We start from the raw sequence: 16641 nt of genomic DNA, 5'->3' as shown, positions 1-16641 counted from the left end.
GAAATATTCTCAGGACCGACCCAGATGTCTCGACAGATGATCGGCAATACCCGTTAAGGCGCGCTTAACAATTCAGAAGGAATCCGTCGCCTGTGAGAAATTCGAACGCGTTCCTGCCTCGAATACACAGATTTACCCCATTAGTTGCAATGTTACAGTACAATGTTACTGTTATCTTTTGCACGATGATAAAGATAATCGGAATTGAGTATCGGAATCGTTATCTTATTCGTTGATGTATGATAATAGCTTCTCAGAAACGAAACTGATTAATTTTAATTTTTTTCAATTTCTCACCTTTACTACCTAGACAGCTTTTCCATACAGTTAAGTCAACTTTATCAGTGAAATTGTACAACTTACAGGTCACGACAATTATCTCCCATAGGTTTGTCGATTAAAACAAATAGTACGAGTAACTATAAACACCAAGGTAAATTTAAAAAAATAATCGTCACTTTTTTCCAATTTTCTTGATGCATTAACGATAAATTGAAAAGCATACGGTCTACGATATATAATGCCGAAGACAGAATAAAGCTTGCTGCGTTTAGCGTTATACATAAGAGTGTAATAACTGCTAAATAATATATAACTACCGCGTCTATAGAGTCATCTTCATCAGGTAGAAAATATCCTTCGCCAGACTGTAACCCGCAAGAGAATAAACCGGTATGAAGGAAAAAGGAGGAGAGCCGGATGGCACGCTAGTTAAACGCGTCGCGTCATGGAGACACGATACGCCTTTATGTAGACCATGATCGCGTGTTCAAAAATCTCCGACCGAAAGAGACGATGGCGAGGAAATCGCAAAGAAAACAGGCTAAATAACTGGAAGCTGGAAGCGGACAAGAGAAAACTTCGTTCGAGGTAAATTGCGCATTTTCCGGTCTCGATGATCTTGGGGTGTCTCGTTTTTCCCGGGAGGTGGATCCGAGCTGTCTGTCGCTGTCCTCGTTTTCCATCGCCTGTTTCGCACGACTGAACATGCCGATCGATGTGTACGTGTACCTCGAGGACCATCTGCTCGAGTTGTGCACGCGGCAGGTTCGTTTTCGGTTGCTCAGAAAGTGGGCGTGCTTCCTTTCCACCTCCCCTTCGCGTCTTTCGAATAATAATGAACGAACAAAAAAGAAAAGAGAAAAAAGCTGCACGATGCAGAGTTCGGCGAGGCTGCGAAGCTGTTCGTGCGAGCTACGGGCACCAGATGATCCCCTTCTTTCGTGAAGCTGCTATCGAATGACATTTTCTTCCCATGCAAGTGTCGCTCGTTCGTTCGCAACATCGACAACGGAAGCAGAATTCTGGATAACCCTTTCCCTAACCCCTTGATCGTCGACACCTTTCTTCCGGATCCTCTGCTCCAACGAGGGCTGATCGGAACGAACGATAAGATTTCCGGTCGATTATATCCGCACGCGCCAATAGGAAATTAAACGAGACCAACACCGGAGACGCTCTCGAGTCACGCTCTGTGACAAGCGAGACGAGAAGAGAAGAGACGACACGCAGAGACGATCGAATCGAAGCGGAGCTGTTTTTTTCCGCAACAGGAAATTTCGAAAACGATACACTTTGATCATATCGTATAGGTGTTGTTACATTTAAAAATTTCAACCGATCGAAGAGGATGAAGTTTAAATGGCGATCGGGCATTGCCAGTAATACGGATCCAATGTCACGCGATTCAACGGGTATCGGCTTTATCACGAACACAAACACGATAGAAACACGAGGAATGAATTGGTTATTCGCAATCCCTGTTTCGATTAAATCGTTTGATTGCTTATCAGATGGTTGTATCGAGCTCGAAGCGACGTAGACATTGGTGATCTCGTATGTACATCCTGTCCACCTTTACTCATGGCATTTACGACCATCTTGTCGACCGGTGATCCAACTCACGCGACATTTCCACCCTGACAGGTCGAAAAATTACGCGTTACGTCTGTGCGATATCGTTGGTTGGATTATTCGAGTCGAAATTCGCGTCGTTGGTCGAATTTATGCCGTGTTACCGTTTCGACAGACAAAACGTAACGCTGTCGGCGAACATTGTGATTAATTCTATGGAAACACGAGGTCGGGTCACGGTTTTATGTTTATTAATGGCGGAAACATTCCGGAATTCGCGTTGCTCCCGCGTACACACGGCACCAACGTTTCCTTTCGACTAACCTTGTGTTTTACATGTTCCTCTTTTAACCCTGATCGATAGCGCGATCAATACTGTAAATACACATTGTCTTGGCTCTCGTAAACCGTGGGATGTTTGGAAAATACCGTTAACTTCGCCGACTATCGAACGTTGTGCGAACCCAGTGTACCGTCTCGTATAAAAACTGGTACGAATGGCGAGGGATTAAATCATCGAACGTGTTTTGAAACTTTCAGACGTGTATCAGAACTAAACGATATTAATGAAAATTAAGTGGACGAGCATAAAACAACTACACAGCATAGGTATGCTGGCAGAATTAACCGAACAGTTGCTATACCCGGATATTCATAGAAATTGAATACGAAACCAGGAAATTCAAGAATCCTTAGTTTTGAATTCAAAGGGCGTTCCGTGGTAATTGCACATTCTTCGATCTGCTTACACAGCACCAGCCAGGTCTTCCACCGATCTAGCTACAACCACAACGTGAAGGAATGTACTCCACCTATGAACTGCAGCCAGATAGATCCGAGTATTCAGTTCAAGTACTAATAGTAACAACGATATTACGTTAATACGACTATTCGTATGATATACGAAACTCGTAAGATTACTCGTACGAAATTCGTGATGTTAATACGACCACGTTAAATAGTCTTTAGAACGTGGCTTGATTAAAGAAAATTCTTTTATTTAAAGTTTCTCAAAATTCATGTTGTATTTGATACATCCGGAAACCGAATTTGGAATTTAAGATATTCGTTTAATGTAATATAAAATTTGAAGAAGATTTAAAACAATGTGCATAAAATTATATCGTAGTGTGCAGGATGGCACATACAACATTACGTATATTAAATTGTCTATATTTTTATTTTGATTTTTCGCAATTTATAGAGCTATTTATTAAACCGAAGAATCTCGTTTAATTCTAGCGAACGTTACGTGCCAATAATACGACAGATAGAAAAGATAGAAACAACAAACGAAAAATCGATGAAATTTATCGTTTCGCTAAATTTTTCACGATGTAAGATGCTCCGGTGATACATTTCTTACATGATCTTCGTAGGCAATATCAGTAAAATTACATGGTGTTTAAAAAAAGAAAACGAGTTCTGTCGAGATTCGCAACGGTTTCGTCTATCTGATCTAAACGGACATCATCGCTATATTTCACCCGTTTCACGATCCAGCGCTCATGTCTTTCAATTTAATCGATTCTTGGCATCCCGCGTCGTTCTTTCTTCTTTTCCCCTGGCTCACGCGCGAATGTATACATAAAGTCGCGGTTCATAGCGCATCTGGTTTGAATTACGGTTCATACTTTTTATGGGTCCGGATCGCAGGATGATATCCTATGTTCGTCTACACGTCGTTACGCCACCGTAACACGTTTGTATATTCAGAAGTTTATGTACTTTTCTCTCTCCATCGCTTCCTCCGGCTGCGATATACTCTACATCGCGAATCATTACCAAGTAACGTGTACAATTTCATTGATGGCATCGCTGTGCTACGTGATTGGCAGTGATAACTAATTAAAATTAGCACTTCTGTGGTTTGTGTTTCTTAATAATAGAGAAAATTTAATGTTTCGTTGCAACTTAGAATCGTCGTTTCTCAGCAACATTTTTAATATGGATGGCAACATCGTGAGATGAGGCAATTCTTTTGTCGATTGATTTTCTTGTTGATGAGTGGCGGTTGAAGTTATTTCAAGGATCATGTGATTCAGTATGTACTTCTTCATATTTGCATAATTATTCGCCATCTCTTAACAAGAAAATCTGACATAATCAAAGTGACATAACCATATAATATTCTTAATAATATGTAATCTTCTTTTAGTAAGAAATAATCGAAATTAAAAATGTAGCAACTGATGTTGTTTACTAAGCACGTAGCAAAGTTATAACTTTAAGATCACATTCTTCGCTATTCACATCGCGGAATGTAACGAACAAGCAGCTATAATTACAATTCGCCTGCAACCGGTCACGAGTAATTGCTGCTTGTTTGCATATTGAACAATGCTTAATAATGGTTTTAAGGTGCTACTAAATTGTTCGGTTGTACGTCTCGAGGTTAAAAATATATGAATAAGCAGTGAAGCGCAATGATATATATATATATATATTGTATAACCGATGTAATTGAAAAACGTTTGAAGTTACAAAAGCCAACTGTCATTACATCGACGAAAAAAATGTAAAAATTGTTTAAGTGGTATATAATTGAAATATCGAATAGCCGATCATCAAATTCCGAGATAAGTAGTCGGACGGACGTACGACAAAGAGGAAAAAATCGAGGAACCTTAAATGAGGAAGGTTTTTCGTAGGGTCTAACGGAGCGAAACCAGTTAAAACCAGAAGGGTCAGTGTCGAGGAGGAGAAAAAGTCGATCAATCGGAGCGCCGGAGGGAGCGTGGCGCGAATCCACGGAATCTTTTGAATTCTTTGTCGGCGCTCTGGGAACTCGAGACCCTCGGCTATCAAGGCAGCTTTGTAAGAAGGACGAAGGAGACGACGTCTGTAGGGAGGAGCAGAAAGAGGATGAGGACGAGAATGAGAACGTGAAACGCGAGCCGACATGAGAACACCTTCGTGAAAGAGTCTGTGACCAATGACGCATCATCGTCACCCGTTCGAATTGCCTCTTTCATATTTATCTCTCTTCTCGTGAACACCACTTACTCTGTAATTGCTATTTCGTGCAAAACCGTCGATCCATGAACTGGTCTTACTGGAAACTGGTCTCGAGAAAGATGATTTTTATCGTAAGATCTGGTTCTGTTCAAAAAGTAAAACGTTTTCCTTACTGTCGATGATGCAGAAAAAATTGGTTTCGGAGAAGCAATTATTTCAAACGGAGCAAATATCGTAATTATTCGTCTCGGGATTTCTTTCATCGTATTCGCTGCTATCAAAATATACTTCGTATTTGGGCGGTCTTGCATAATTAAAGTCATGTAACTAGCAAATTTTTCAAGTCATAGGATAATTTTCAATCGTTGAGATTTATCGAAGAAAAAATTTCAAACAATTTGCATTTCAGCGACGTTGCTTCGTCATCGAAAACTATCACCACGCGATTTTTCGCCACCTGAAAGACAATTCCCATTTGTTTTTTCGCGAGACTGATGTATCTTCAGTGGCATCCATCATCGTGCATTCGTCATTGCATTGTAACGCATTTAGCAGTCTATAATCAGCATCGATTATTGCGCAACCTCCAGAGACTCAGCATCTGTGATTGAATACACTCCACTTTACGCAGCCCCGTTGAAAGCGCAGATGTTATCTCGAGGCTGCGTTGGCCGAGACTCGATTGTGCACCAAATTGAAAACTTGGATCAAAATGGGCCGAGCGAAATGTCACCGCATTAAAACAGACACTCGCGTGTAACGGTCTCTTGATTGAACAACAAAGACACCGTGTGCACCAGCAATGGAGTGGCCAGCGTGTCTACCCTCGCTTTTATGCTAATTGCGCTTAGGTCCCGGAAAAAGGCAAAGCGACGCGTTCTACAGCCGCGGATTCGATTGCGTGGACCTCGCCTGATTTACGTATCCTTGAACAATGTGTACACCGAACTTTCACGAGACACCTGGTAACTCGTTCGTTCGTTCGTTCGTTCGATCGGGCTATCGCAATTTTTCCAATTAGAAAATAGACACTGACTAGCTTGATGTTGGCCGTTTATTAACGAGCCACTCGCGAGCTGATTTCTGATATAGGAGTTGAAACGGTTGCGTCACGGTAGTTTATTGCTATTCCACGGTTTTTCAACGCGAGACACTGCAATTATCGATACCAGATCCACGGGAGAAGAAAATTTTGCAACTTGGAACACGTCACATTGAAATAACATACGTTGGTTCGATTAATAACGTAGAAAGAAAGTAAAGAAGAGTATTTGTTCGAACGTTTCATTATTTGATAGAAATTCATAATAAAAGTGGTAAAGTCTTTTCGAACAACGAAACACTTTCGTGAGTCACTGAAAGTAGCTACGCATATACAAGCCACGAGACGAATCGTACGAAGGTACGGTAATGACAGAACGAATTATAAAATTGTATAAAATCGCGCGCTTGAAATTTCCTCTATAGCATCCTATTTCGTCCTTTCCACGCTGCTAATGGTATGAAATCGCATTTATATGAATTTCTCCTTCAAATTTACCGCGAACTCATCGCGTAATCGAGTTTTGCAACGTAGAAATGTCGTCGAACGTTAATGGCGCCGCGAGTACACGCCTCGGCTTTCTACGATTGCCGTTTCCTCTTCAGAAGTTCGCTCGATTGTTCGATCGTTGCGCCGCAGCGTTCTCAGTAATATGTTTTCAACCTGACGGGCGAACACTGAGCGATGAATCGAGCCTTATTCGAATCCAGATTCGCAGCAAGGAATGATATTCACGCGTCGAGTAGCCTTTGCAACAGTCTGATGGGCTTCGTGTCGCGATTTCCGTTCGTTCACCGGAAATCGAGTGAAGAAAATAGGGGAACGGCTACGAGGGCAGGCGCGAATTTGCCGCAGAACCTGTTCACGGCTGCTCGACGCGGAATATGTCTTAGACGCTGTTGGAATATCGCAACAGAGGATGTCGTTACGTAAGACACGGGTGCGCAGAGGGCTCGTGCCTTGTAAAACTGTTTTTACAAGGAAAAAGAAGGTCCGAGCCTAACGAGCTCTCGTAACGGAACACAACCAGAGTACTTTGTAAAAAACTCACCGTGATTCGTCTCTCGAATTTTTGCTTATTACCTGACGCGTCTCGAACTATCGAATTTCAGGAGTTTGATCGTCGTCGCTGTAAACGAAATCGGCTCTCTCGAAAATCGTTACTCTTTTATTCCGTATATTTATAGAAGTATGTTAAACAACATTTTTATTTACATGTCATTTTTCATCGCCGTGCCCTTTACGGCCGGATTATTTTTTTCTCGATTATCGTTAATTGAAGGTCGACAAACTCGCCAGCGATGATTATAACGTCCGTTCGCAAGAAAATATGGCTGATACTCTACTCTGACAATTAAAATCCACGGGAGATAGTTCCATGGAACGTAGCGAACCTCGTTAGCGCGACATATGTCCGCTCCAGATAGACGAGCACATAGTAGAATGGTTAGGTTCCTGGCCGAGAACATTAAAAAGTTAACATCGCACGATTTGTTTCTTGAATGGGAAAGACACGAATCTGTGGCGACAATCCGAGTTTGTAGCGATTTAATTTGCCTGATTCTATGCGCAATTTGTGGCAGAGGTAATATTAATAATAGACACAAATGTCTAGTTATAATTTAAATATAGAATTTATAAAATTTTCTAACTCACTACCTTTCTCCAAATTTCTCCAAACCACTGCTTTCAATCTGTAGCTACGTACATACTTTATGAAAACTAAAACATTTAGAAACGTCTACAAAACCTGTACACCAGTTCCTGTGTTCAAACGTGCTCGTTCCACGCAAGTACCGAGCAATCGCGTGACACACGTGAAACGACGATCTTACTACCATCGTTGTTTCTTTCATTCAGACATCGGTTCGATGTGATTGGGCCTGCAGGATCTCAAACATCTGTATCCTGCAGGAGACTGTGAATGATCTGAGAACGGCCTCGACGACTTTCACTTCGATTCTGCTAGAAGTGGAACGGACGCAACAAGTGGTTTCACATGTACAGATGTATTAGCCTTCGATTTCCTATATTTTCAGTCACGTTATTGCTTTCGGATATTATTTCTGTTCATTTTTGCGCACTAGAATCGACAAGAACTGCAAAAATTCCTTCGCTTGTAAGTCAATCTTGTTCTTTCTAATAAACTATTTCATTAATCTTTTATTAATATTCCGTTCTTGCTATTTCTTAACGCTGCGGTCCTAAAATTTGTATGTTCCAATCTTACTCTACTTTCAACGAGCAGAAATATCCTTAATATCTTAGAAGAAACTTGAACTTAAAATTGAAACTGGAAATGCAAAGTAATCCGGTAAGAATCGCGTAGTAAAATAATGCATAAAATGTATTAGAATAGCAGGTACATAATAAAAGCTCGCACGAATTAGGAACGTTAACAAGATTTCCGTGATTTAAGAAAAGTTAACAAATTCACCATAGTGCTATAAATATCATAATTCCTTCGATATTAATAAAATCGTAATATCCACATGGAAGAACAAATAGTGACGAAATCAGATATCAGGTAAATCGCTGCTGTACTCTTTCATAACCACGATATTAAAAAGTAAAATCCAATAATATAAAAAATTATAAATTAAATGTTTCCTTTTTGCATTGTCGGTTCTTAATAGGTTAATATACGTAACGATTTTTTCATATTATCCCAATCTTAAAAAAAAAATCTTAACGATAGAAAATCATGTTTGAGTAGAAAATTACCGAAAGAACACAACAGGGTCAATCAACTTGGAGTATACTCGAATTAATTATCCAAGTTGTTCCTCGTAACCGATTTTATCGTATGCCAAAAATATCCAAAGCCAGTCCCATTAATTAGAGAGTAAAATGTTTCCAGGTTTGCAAGAAACGAAATTCACTAACTAAGAAACGAGTCTAGAAATCCACTAATTTTGGACTGGTGCGTACGATTCACGGTCGAGAACCTCAGGTGTACCCAGTTCGGTAGACATACCCATACGAAAATATATACGAATCCCTTCTCTTCTAAGTCGTACGACGTGGTTAACCGGTCGGTTTACATGTGTACAGGTTATTCGAGGCGTGGGCGATCCAGAACGAGTGGCAGCACGCAAAAAGAAAGGAAGAACTCTGGATGGGCTAAAAGATATCAATCGCACGGCACCGAAACCCCGACGGCGTTCGTGAAACGCGAACGTCACGTGCAATTAAGCATCTATAAAGCTAAATTATTTATTCATTACCGGTGTTCTACTGGTTTTGCAACGAACCAGAAGATTTGTATCTGTCATCGTACGATGCGTTGAAGTTTTATTATTATTTAATTGTTTCATTTTATTTTACTCTTTAACAGTATATTTCACGTTAGTCTTATCTATTAGTTAGTCTAATGACAGACGGTAATGCAAAAGTTTAATTAATATTTGTATTCGATTTGAATTTAAATTGTACTTATATGGAGAATAATATTATGTTAAAAAAAAGACCTAATAGAAAAGCTCATCCAATCATGATCTATAAAAAAAAAAAAAAAAATCGAATCTATCCGTTCTAAAGATCGCTCGTATCTTTGTATCGCTCAATTTGTAATGAAATTTGTTGCGTTTAATATTCCGCTTGTGTTTCTCATGGATTATAAATTTTGTCCACGCAAGATACCCGATATGGTGTAACATCGCCAAGTTATCAAACTGAATTATCTGCCAATTTATTAGCGATAATTGACGTTTTCCTATTCTACATCCATCGATCATGCGAAACAGCCAGCCCCGTAGAAGTTCATAAAATTGAAAAATATGTCACGAATGGTTATCGAACGTAGAAATCGACGCAGAAGCTGGAATATTGATGAGAGAAAAAACGAATTCACCTCCGGTATTGGCAATTCGTGCAATCGTATGCGTGTTATAAATAATCGCGTGAATGCAGAAATTATACGGACGAAGAAAAATTCGATGGTGCAGACAGGCGTTATTTTCTCGGAATCCTGGTCGCTTGCTTGCCAACCGATCGTTTCTTGATCTCGACACGTTTACTTGACTGTACGCTCCGATCGTAGTAGCGTGTATTTTCAACAGCCCACGAGAATACTAAGTATCTTTGCATTGAGTATTCCTGATATGGAGACCGAACGTTTAAACGTGTGTCGCCTTCGATGTAGATTTCCAGAAAAAACACCGGCGAATACGGGATTTGCTAACGTTTCGCACGATTCGAACTCTCTGAAAGATTCTTCCGACGTCAGGAAACGTATAGACGATAAACTCGCGCACAAAGGAAGTTGAGGCTTTTCCGTGTAAATATCGGATATTTTTTTAATATCTTACCGCGTATGTTTTTGCGAGAAAGAATTTTAAGTTCAACTAGAGCTGAAGATTTTTATACATTTCAAGACGTAAAAATGCGCAACATGTACACAACATGCAAAATATACATGTTAGAGCTGTAACATGGGTGGAATAAATTTCCGCTTAGGTCTCATTTCTTTAATTGTGCTCATAACATCTGCATCCTCTGATTAAATAATGATTCTAAGAATTTTATGCGTAAAAAACGGACGCACATCGTTAAATTTATACGTGACAAATTTAATACGATAAAAGTATCCGGGATATTTTCACGAATATCATGTTAGATATCGTAAGGCTGCGTAAATGATGAAGTACTATCTAAAAATAAATCGTTGCAACTGCACAACGGTTAAACTTAAACTGTTATGTTTAGATCGGAAGTTTAGAAGATCGAATTGCAAAATCCTTCTTCAAGCAAACTTAACACTTTTCAAAGTACTTTTTGAAAATCCTTAAAATGTATAGTTATTCCAAACTTTTACCATCCCAATATCATCGATAAGTAGATCATAGGACATAATTATTTCATAAAATAATTTAACCCTTTTACGTTGAACGATACCTTAATAATTTACTATTTTCATAAGTGTTTTGCTAAATTATTAAATAACTAATTATCATTAATAACGAATATAGGAAAATTTGTCTTACAAGCTAAAGAAAATTCGTTTGGAAATATTAAGTGACCTCGTACGTAGGATGTTGTACTTCAATAAAGAAGAGAAAAGAACAAAGCGAACGTATTAGAACATTTTGAAACAGGGTGGGATTTTGTAAGCGCCTTGAAACGTGTAGGTATGAATCGACCAGTGAGAAAATGTTGAAGGACACACTGGACATAGTCAGGGTAATATCTCGTGGAACATCATTACGGAAACGACCAGTTTTATCTCCTCGGGAAGAATCGCATAAAGCGGGTCGTGTGTGTAATCCGTGCCGTGCAGCCTTTATCATCAATGGAAAACAATCAAGAATGAGAGGCTTCTGAGGAAACGGTTTCGTATATGCAACGCTGTAAAATAATCCGTTGCATCTGTGCAATTCACTCACTTGCAAACATCTGAAAGACTTGATTATTTACATTATCTTAATAAATGACGATAATGACAAAAACAACGATCGCTTTCTTTCCATTTTTCAATTAAATGCACGAACCTGTTTGACATCGGTGTGAGAAAAAAATCTAATAGTTTCGACCGAGACCCGTATCTCTGGCCAGCGAGACATCTCGCGCAAACTATATGGGCCACTTATGGAATTCTGAACGGTAATTAAGATATTTCCTTAATTAGCGGCCAACACTGGCCGCGGTCAGTTACTTGGAGTAAGGACGGCGATTGAATTAGTACCGCTGCTCGGTTATGCTCCGTAAAGTGCAACGTTAAAAAAATAGGAGATAACGGGGGCCAAGCGGCAAGGAAATAATTAGCTGAAATTCATGCCATTTCTCGTTTAAATTGACGTCATTCTTATATCGATAATTATCCTTAATAACAGGTGCAAGAAAACAATAAACTTTAGAATATTTTTATTATTGGTACAGTTATCATAATGTGATATATCCTCTTGGTACGAACAAAAGCGTGAGAAATATCAAACCGACTTGAAATGGAGTTTTAAAATGTATAAATATCGATATATTAGTATCAGTTTATGGCTAAAATTGTCTCCTTAAATTACGACAGGATTACTGAAGCGAACGATGCTAACGTCGAAATTACGTAAAAATCGTCGTGCGCGCTTACGCAATTGTAAGAGTGAAAATGCAGCGACACAAAACGATTTCAGTTTCTGATATATTCCGATATTGTCTTCTGAAATGTTTACCAACTTCTCTACACGCGAATGGTACCAACAATAAAGTAATTAAAATTGATAATGCTTATAATCTAATTTAACTGGTCTTACACGGTTATAATTAATTTTTGTACTAATATAGCGTAGCTAATATAACAGCTATATTCGTGAAATAATTATAGCAAGAAGAAAAAATGCCCAATTAAATTTAAATCGCAATAATGAAAGAAAAAAGATACATGCTAGTCATGGCTCATAGTTGGAACCAAAGGAAAGATTCGCAAGTACCAAGTTAGTTAAGTTTACGTCGTTATCGGTTATTATTTCAGATAAAGTTGATTTAATGAGACTCTGAAATTAATTACAATCCGATGCAATGCCTGTAACGACCACAAGGTTTTATACGGTTGCGGGTGGCATTGAAGATTATCGTTGATTGAACATCGCGCGGCCGATTGAGAAATACTTGAGGATATAATAGCCCTGCCCACGATCCCCATAAATCACGAAGATTGTCAATTAATAACCTGTAATGGATGTTGGAATCGGAGAACCATCACTTTATCTAATGATTTCGGAGAAACCGAGCGATTGTTCTTGAAACTGGACCGCACCGGTACGTTAATGAGGTAACTCGAACGATTAACATCGTGTAACGTGAAATATAACAAGTAACTTTAAAATTTTCCTTCCTTCCTGTCAGGACTGGACATTTATTTGAACTGCATCTTCAGATCGTTATTTCTACTTTTGTACCATAAACAATTAACATATCAAAAGTCAACGTCGCACTTATAATTTTATTTTTGCTTATAACATTATGACAAACTATTTTGTTTGGTCACAGAAGGAATCAGAAATATATTTCGCGTCTCTAATTTGTAAAGTGAGCTCTTTAAAGCATTATTATAATTTATTTTTTGTATTTTGATGAAACGCTTCTCTTATCCTCTTTATATTTCGCTTACACAACATTTATATACAATTTCATTGCTCGGACTATAATGAATCTCTAAAATATGTCTTTGTAAACTTTAACTTCTACTATGTAACAGTATAACTATACGTGATGAAATCTTTACAAACGAACCAATTATATTATTAACCTATTGTTGCTGATAAATCATTGTACACGAGTAACCTTTCATTACATCTGTCTTCGGAAAGTAATCGCAGCTCGAGGATGACGAGTATACAAATCCCTTGATTGTCGTTGTCATTCAAGGAAAATGCTTTCTGGCAAACAAGTTACCTTCGTAATACCGTGTCATTAATTTCATCGCTACAGTTTGGGCTATAATGTCTACCTGTTCTCGTTAAGTATGCGTAAAGAGTGCGTGGGTCGTGTACCGGCTAAAGCGTCTCGTGCATGACAATCAACGTGTAAAGCGAGCTTAATGGATTCGCGTATCTCGTTTAAATCGTCTTCCACGTGAACTTTCGAGCTTCGACGGTCTCACACGCGAAGTCTTAACTGATTAGATTCTTCGACACCCCATTATTATCGACAAGAAAAAGACAAAGACGAAGACGGACGAGTAAGATAGTAAAACATCCAACGAGCCATTTCCCTCTCACTTTAGGAAATTTCTCTGTACAGGAAGAAATTATGCGAACAAACACGAGCCTGATATTGATTTTTATCTTTTAACCACAAAATGTTACACAGGCATAATTAGAAAATTAAAGCGTAAACATTCAACAAATTTATTAGAAATATAATTCTCTTCAGACAAGTAATCATTTATAAGTATAAATAACAACGTACCTACTGTGGCTCACGAAAGTATGGGCACTTTATAGACAATTTTTACGATTATACCTATGTTATAAAATTTTTTGAAATTTATATCTATCTATATTTTCAAATCTATCAGGTTATTCCCTTCTTCAATCATTTTATATCGAAATACTTTCATTGCATTCATCGAGTAACATAGAAATCTGGAAACTACCAAAAATAGGTCGAAATAAAAAGAAAAAAGTGTAAGGAAAGAGTTAAACTTTATATCTCGTGAAAAAAAACTTGACCTTTATGTTTACATCACCGCGCTAACGAATGCCAAAGGGAATGAACGCATTCAACAACAATGTTAACGAACTAGACAGTTTTCTCACATGGCTCGACTAGATTTTCCAGGCTAAGCTGGGACACAGGTAAAATTCTTCATCGTGCATTCCTCAACGTACAAGATTATCCGATCGTTCCTGGTGGGTATCAAGTATCAAGTATCAAGTATCAAGATCTTCCTTGTGCATGTTCTTTGTCCTGTATGTCGGTTCGCCTAGCGAACGTGATTTAATTATCAACCGAGCAATTAACAAACGAAACATATATTTCCAACTAAAACGTTTATTTGCATCCACTTAACTAGCAAGGGTTGATAATGATACTGAGAGCACCCAACGCTCCGAGAAATTACCATCCGTCACCGTGTGAACAGGGCCTAAGGTGAGCTAGCGGCAGTCGCTTGGTTCCCAACAAGCAAGAAATTCCGTTACAGGGCCGTATCCATCGCGAGTTGTCGCTTCCGTTTCAGGTCGACGTACATATGTATACGAAACCTGTTCCAGCGCCGAAAATGCAGCACGTACTTCCTTCGTATTCAAAAATACTCGCTTTATTTCGTTGCAGTAATTATCCGCACGTCATTTTGTTCGGGGACCTGGTGCGGTTACGCCTTCATGACACTTCGACTCGATTATGGTACCCTTTTTTGTTCCGAGCACGTACGTTCGGTACTTCTGCAAAATATCATTATCTTCTGTGGATTGTTCACGATAACAATGACACGAATACGTGACCGAAATTAGGGTAACAAGTAAGATAAATAATTTTATCGCTCCGCATAAACGAATATGCTGAAGAGGTGAAACAGAGTTTCTAACAAATCGATTAATTGACAGATTAAGTAATCGAATACTTAATCCTTTGAGGTTCCTGCTTTGATCGCGTAATATTTATGAAATGTATCGATGATAGGAATAGACACTGGGAAGTTATTACATGAAAATTGTGTAAACTCCACCGGTCGGTGGTTTCTCCTTCGAGGTTAGTACCGAGGTGGATCGCACTCTTTTCTTTCTCAGAAACCTTCAGGACGTGGGAAGCGAAAGGCAGGGGCTTCGAAGTATGTTGCACATGTGCCAAGAAATGGGTGGCGCCCAACCATGTGGCGAGAAGAGCATTGTAAGAAGTAAAAAACGTGACACTCTGAAGGATAATTGAACATTTCCAATTAGTACAGTTCCCTTTCGTTTCTTTTTCCTATCAAATAAACGGTATCCATGATATATCCTCGAGAACCTTGAGGGCATTAATGAAACTAATTTTAATGACAGATACATTTCTTCTACCATAAGAAATAAAATTCACATTGTAATAATTATAACAGTACTTTGGTATAATTATAAATCACGTACCATTGACGATCGTGTAATAATATGTTCCCGTGTTAACGTTCAATGAATCAAACCCTATGTTTAATAGCGCTACCTCACTCGTGAAGCGTGTTCAGAATTTTTCTTGTTTAACCTCATACCTTTATCACGGTTTTTTCTTTTTCATTCTATTCCACGTTCGACCAACTTCCCACTGCAGGAATAGCAGCCTGTTGCTTCGCTTCACTTTGGCTCGCTTCCCACACGAGACGTACGCGTATGCATGCATACGTCGTTTTTACATATAGACGCGGAAGATGATGCAAAGTGCATAGTGTTAAAAAAATCGCTTTGTCTTCAATTGATCTTTATACCCTGAGTACCTGGTAACATATATGTAGGTCCATGTATAGGATATAATTACTTATATATACATTTGGACATATTTGACAATATAGAGAATATATCTCTTTTTAATTAAACCTACAAAGTATCGCAAAAAGATCAGTAGCCAATCAGTAATATTATGACAATCGACATTTTCGAAACATTCAAGAGATGGAAGTAAACTTGTGTTTAGTGATCAATAGAGAGAGAATTTTGTTTAAATAGGATTAATTAACAGTATCTTAAATTTTGAAGAACATGACTCTTCATATTTTTCTCTTATGTTATGTAAATGTTTATTCGTTCGTAATTTTGAGTTTTACAGAGAAGGGGAACTATAAATCTCGAGGAATTCCAAGTAATAATGCTATTAAAAATAATACTGTTCAAAAGAGAAAAACTTATGGTATATACTTGTCTGTAACTGTTCGTCTCGCTCTTAGAGCAGGTATACTAATTAACGTTTCCTTTGAATGGGATAATAATTTCCACGTCGGCTTTCCTTTACTAAACCAGCCATTATATTTTCCGTAAACGGTATAGAATACTTTGTACTCGATGATTGTCAAGGATTTTCCTGGTAGCTTTATGCGGAAATTGTTTTTTATTCTGCAACAATCGGTTGCTTTACATGCAACACTTATCGAATGCACCTTCATAGGCCAGGAATTTTAATGAATTGTATCTTAAAATTACATAGTATGGAGAATGAGATAAATCTCGAGATTCAAAGGTAAACGTAAACAGAATAATAACTCGTTGAACATTATTAAGCGATTAGAATAAAGAAAATTTAAGAGCCCAATAGTCTTTCTGCGAAGAAATAAATTCTTCAACATTATCTGTTTGTATAATATAAAAGGACAACAAAAAAAAGGGTTAGAAAGA

General features: G+C 38.4%; 1 protein-coding gene and 1 long non-coding RNA gene across 4 annotated transcripts in view; both read right to left on the bottom strand.

Moving 5' to 3' along the window:
* LOC132910452 (epidermal growth factor receptor) overlaps window positions 1–16641 on the bottom strand; it is a 179712-nt gene that overhangs the window by 141334 nt on the left and 21737 nt on the right. The window lies entirely within an intron of this gene.
* On the bottom strand, window positions 14044–16623 carry LOC132910612 (uncharacterized). The gene is made up of 3 exons (XR_009658799.1): window positions 16168–16623; window positions 15528–15749; window positions 14044–15199 (listed from the first exon to the last, which is right to left on the bottom strand). It is a non-coding gene; the product is annotated as an uncharacterized LOC132910612 (long non-coding RNA).

This window comes from Bombus pascuorum, chromosome 1 (genome assembly GCF_905332965.1).
Source record: "Bombus pascuorum chromosome 1, iyBomPasc1.1, whole genome shotgun sequence".
Taxonomy (NCBI): Eukaryota; Metazoa; Arthropoda; class Insecta; order Hymenoptera; family Apidae; genus Bombus; species Bombus pascuorum.
Note: the sequence above shows the minus strand (reverse complement) of the source record. Positions and strands in the feature narration are given on the sequence as shown.